The following is a 5,286-nucleotide window of genomic DNA, read 5'->3' as shown; positions in this document are numbered from 1 at the left end:
TGTTAGAGAAGTAAAAATCCTAAGAGAAATGTATACTTCCAATGTAAAAATAGGTATATTTCGAGCGGGGCCGAATTGTTCGGAAGAGGCGCAGAGCCGAGTGTTGCCGAGAAGAGGCGACTTGAGCCGAAGAGCCGAGTGTGGCCGAACAGAGGCGACTTGAGCCGAAGAGCCGAGTGTGGCCGAAAACAGCCGAGTTTACACCAAGGGCCGATGATAGCCGACTGGAATCGATAGCCGAGGGTAGCCGACACTGGCCGCATTTAGACAATGCGCCGAATGTGACCGAGTTTAGCCCAAGCGTGCCGAGTTGGGCCGTAGAGCCGAACTGAAACGAGTTTAGACCAAGAGCCGAAGCAAGCCGAATTGAGCCGAGTTTCTTGAAACAGAACCGAAGGACGCCGCAGCGCTCTCCCTGCAGGTCTCCGGGGCACACGGCAGAGGGCGCTGTGCCTGCAGTGCGCCGGGACAGACGGCAGGGAGCACTGTGGCTGCAGTTCGCCGACACACACGGCAGGGGGCGCTGTATAAAGTAAGTATAAAATATCAACTATCTATAAGAAGAAATAAAAGCTCTATGTCATGTGCAGCAGTAGAAAATTTCAGGCTCCCAGTGAATAAATAGTTTTCTTTACATCATTTTCGTTTTGGAGGTTTTTTTTACTCCCAGGTAGCCTGAAACTTTCTACTGCTGCTTTTTTACTCTAAAGCTAGAAAGGAAAACCAAGATCAGAAATAGAAAAAAAGGGAAGGGAAGGAAAGGAAAGGAATCAGGACCACAAGAGGGAAGGGAAGGGGTGAAAAGCAGAGTGAAAAAAGAAAAAAGGTTGGAGCGAAAAAGAGAGGGCATTCGGGAGGAGCGTTGCTGCCTCAGGTCCTTCCCCGCCCGGGGGCGAAGGACCCGTTTGATGCCCGGGAGGGACTGCAGCTCCCGGTGGCGGAGGACGGAGCAGTGGCTGTCAGCCCGAGACTACAAGTCCCGGCAGGCCCTGCTGCCGGCGAGGCGTGTGACGCAACGGCTGACGGGGCACCGGAGTGGCTGGCGTGCCAGCCGGCCGCGCGGGGCTGTGCGCGGGCTGCTCCCGGCACCTCTCCCGCGCGGGACGGCGCCGCGGCGGCGCCGCCGGAGGGGCGAAGCCTCCGTCTGGCCGCCCGCACGGAGCTGAGCAGCGCGGAAGGAGCGTCGGCCCGGTTCTTCGGCCTCACTCAGCGGTAGCGATGGCGGAGGGCGAGGCGGTGCTTTGCTGCCGCGGGCCGGGAGCTGCAGGAGCCGCCCCGGGCGAGCGGCGCCGGGCGCTCCCGCGGTCCCGGTGGGGCGGCTGCCCTCAGGCTGGCGGAGGCGCAGCAGCCCCCGAGCCGCAGCCGTCTCCCGCGGGCTGCTGCCGGTGCTGCGGGCGGAGGCGGCTCCGCCGCGTGTTGGGCGTTGCGAGCAGAGAGCGCTGCGATATCGCCGGAATGACTGGGCTGCTGCCTGCGCTAGTGCTCGAGGCTCTTTCTGCCATGCAAACGGATGGAGCGGCGCTGAGCGGTAAAGCCAGAGATGGCCGGGAGAATGCCCAGCGCAGGGAGCAGGCGGGCTGTATCCTTCCGATGGCACAGGTGCGATCTGCAAACTCATCCCCTTCTGCCCCTGCCCTCCCGAGCCCCAGGGAAAGTGCTTTCCAGCATTGTCGGGCTTCTGAAAGACAAAACTTGTGATTTGACACTAGCATCCAGAAAAGCTTTCTGTCTAGATTAGCAAATGCCTAAATTCTTCTTGGTTACATCCCATGACCGGTTTTAGGCAGTGACTTTATACTGCTTTTAGGATTTTCTTGTACCAAGGTGAGAAAATAGGCAGGTCTGATAGTGGTTTCACTTTTTTTCTACTTCACGTTCCATGAGATTCTTTTATCCAAGCACTTGTTTTAAAATTGTACTGTAGGCGTTTATGGTTCACTTTTTTTTTTCTTTGCAGCACCCGTGACTTTTTTTTTCTCTAAATCAGGAGTAAATATAGCTGAGTAAAATGACCTTGGTTTTCTTCTTTCTTTTTCAACTGAGTTGTTTTTATTAAAAATCCTATTTGAATATGTAGAAAAAGTGGGTATGTCCTGTAATATATCCTAGCTTTTCTTGTTTACAGGGTACTCAGAAAATATGTCTCCCTTAGAGTCCCACAGAAACGTTCTCAGTGCGATCTCTGTCAAGGTATGCATTTACAAATAAGTGATCCCTTTAGATATTTGACTGTGTACCTTTTCCTGTAATTCAGAGCTTGCGTTCCGTGGCTTTTATGATAAACCTATAAAACATGTAAAAATGGTTTTGCACGTCTTAATCGTTGCAGGCAGCACTAAGTGAATTTAGAGCCTGTTCTTGACCAGACAAAGGGAAAAAGTGTGACTTTGATGCTGAACTTGTAATTTTTCATTGGACTTGTCTTTAATTATTTAGGAATAGAGAGAACTAGAAAAAGAGAGAAATAGAATTGGTTATTGAGCACTCCTCAAATGCTCACCGTGATTCAGTGCAGAGCCGAAGTGAAGGGTGATGGAACAGAGCTCTGTGCTTTAGAAGGAAATAAATTTAAACCTGACCTCCACACAGTGTCTCACTAACTTCTGTTGTTTTAAAATACAAAATACGTTTAGGAAGTGTTGGAAGTTAGTATTTTGGGAAAGAAATGGCAGTTCCACAGAACATTGCATTTAACAGAGGCTCTCAGAACGATTCATGTTGTAACTGCTGTCACTGCAATCGGTTGGTGGTTCAGCCTTGAAATGTGCACTTGCCCTTCTATAAAGCACTGTTTTGTTTGCCTTTCAGTGCTATGAGTCTTGATAAATTGGAGAAGAGACCAAGAGAAATTTTTCATCCCTTGATATAAAAGGTAGGAAGTGACTTTTTTTGGTTTGGTTCCTTTTCTTTATTATTTTCTGGAAATAAAAGTAATTAAGTATAGGTACGACTGGTTTGTTTCTTCCAGTAGCAGGTGATAATAATAGTAGTAGTAATAGTAAAAATAATAATAGAAATAATAATAATAGTAACGTAATACTATTTAAACTGTCTTTATCCATTGAACTGGCCATTTCAAATCAAAACTTGTAAACACAAATCAAATCATCATCCTTGTAGAATCTTTCACAGCAGTGGGCTAAAGATCCTGGTTTTGTTGACAGGATTTATCGGTTCTGGAAGAACAAGAGGGAAGTCCAAGCCTAACTACTTCTAGCTCACAGACCCGCCCAGTGAATACAGCTTTGTATTTTGATGGGCTTGTGATGACTTTGAAATCGATTGCTCATTACAGTAAAAAAAAAAAAAAATGTTTTTTTGAACGTGACAGCAGAAATAACTTTCAGTACCAACTTAATAATAATAGATCACCAATTTAAGTTAAAAATTCATGCTATACTATCAAAATTTAAAGGTAAAATATTATGTATTAGGTGATGGTATAAAGTGTATGTTCTAATGTGTAGGATGTATGCAAAGATACATACATACCTGAAAGTCCTTAGAGGAAACAAATTTTTATGTCTGCTGTTTGACTGTTTATCATACAATATTTGGTTTTATTTCCCAGGGATCGGTGAATTTTAACTTTGGAGTCCTCTATGCTAAGGATGCTCGGCTTACAGATGATGAAATGTTCAGTAATGGTGAGTTTTTCACCTTCTCTTTAATTGCTATGCTGATCTGAATAAGAAAAAAACAAAAGCAAGAGAAAAAAAAAGGATGGTTTATTATTTTTTACGCTGTTATGTTTGTTTCCTCAGTATTTGCTGCAGCTCTGCTTACCCAAACTTTGGGTTCCTTCTGTCCCACTGGGAGTCGCCCGATTTGGTTGCATCTGGTGAAATTCACCCTGAGACCTTGGAGAACCAGCTCAAACTACGTGAGAGCCATTTGCAGTTCTCTCCAGACACCTGGAGAATGGGTGATGCTTCTGAGGATCTGGCAAGTGTACTTCTATCAAAACTCAGTCTGTGAAATTTCTGGGGAAAACCCTTCTGTGTACCGAAGGGTTCAAACTCTGGTGAGGATCCAGTTATCAGGTGCTCACCTGGATGGTTCCAGCTCTTAAAGCGAACACTTGTACTCTTGCCCTGTAGTTTATATCTATTGTATTTTTGTTATTTTGCAAGATTTTACGGCTTTGCAAAATATTGTGCATTTGACTCTTTGGAACCTGTCAGGTGGTTCTTTGGTGCAGCACCACCTCATGGGACACTTGGCTGCTGTCCTGAAGGGGTTGGTCGTAAATCCTGGAGGGTTTATAAGTCTTCTGTCCCCAGGGAGGTATCGTGCTTTGTTTGCTTTTGTTCTGTTTGTTAGGCGCTGCTTCTCACTGGAAGTATGAATTTCAAACTACCCTGTTCTTTTTTTAACTGTTTTCCTGGTTCTCTCCCTACGGCAGGGAAAGACTCTCGTGTCCTTGTCGTCAGGCTCGGTGCTGTCCAAAAAGATACAGAGACTAAAACAATCATAAGAAGCAAAATATGACTGCAGGGAAAACAAGCTGGAGAGAACAAAAGGTGGTATTGTTATCCTTACCCTCTATTAGAAACATCCACTGTGCTTTGATGCTGGTAGCTGCCAGGGGCTTGTCAGCTCTTTGTAGGCAGGTGTGGGTGTTCACTTGTAGGTTTTTTCTCTGGACAAGTCAATTCAATCTTTGCTAAGCTTATATTTGCAGATTACTCTCTAGCACAGTCCAGCATGACATTTTTGAATGTTGTAAAAATACCATGTTACTTGGAAATTGCTAATGATGAGAAGCCTTAGGGAAAAAAGAAGATTTCAGGGTTGGAAGATGTGAGAAGAATTTTGTGGGGATGTTAGACTGAAATAAAGTGCACTTGAAGCTGGACTGGCATGCTGGCAGATCCCCTATTAAAGAGTAGTGCTTAAATTAACCTGGGAGTTGCCCATTGTTTCTGTAGAAATCAATGTTTCCTGGTCTTCAGAAGTAAGCTGCTTTGAAAAGCTGGAAGGTGCAGTATAGTGACAATCCCCGTGCTTTGGATTAAAAGTAGATTTCAGAAGGGTGATACGCTTTTGTCTTTTCCTAGAAGTCAATGTAATCCTATCGAGGAGTTTTTTATTCTGTGTTGCCATGTCATCCCTCAGAGCCCTGTCGTACTAATCGTCATACAGATACAAAACAAAAAATCAGACCCTGTCCCAGCCACTTGGAGCCCAGAACACGATTTCCTCGGGCTGCCATTTGTGTGCCATCGGTACTCACCACGGAAGCGAGCCGGGGATGTTGCAGCTGTTGGGAACAAACCGCTTCTC

The 5,286-nt window shown here is 45.9% G+C and overlaps 1 long non-coding RNA gene across 1 annotated transcript; it reads left to right on the top strand.

Moving 5' to 3' along the window:
- The first annotated feature begins 1,063 nt into the window (after positions 1-1,063).
- Positions 1,064-3,091, top strand: LOC141730752 (uncharacterized). The gene is made up of 3 exons (XR_012582386.1): positions 1,064-1,599; positions 2,126-2,190; positions 2,809-3,091. It is a non-coding gene; the product is annotated as an uncharacterized LOC141730752 (long non-coding RNA).
- Positions 3,092-5,286: the final 2,195 nt, after the last annotated feature.

The sequence above is a fragment of the Zonotrichia albicollis genome, chromosome 13 (assembly GCF_047830755.1).
Source record: "Zonotrichia albicollis isolate bZonAlb1 chromosome 13, bZonAlb1.hap1, whole genome shotgun sequence".
Classification (NCBI taxonomy): domain Eukaryota; kingdom Metazoa; phylum Chordata; class Aves; order Passeriformes; family Passerellidae; genus Zonotrichia; species Zonotrichia albicollis.
The sequence above is the reverse complement of the archived record's forward strand: the minus strand, read 5'-3'. Positions and strand labels throughout refer to the sequence as shown.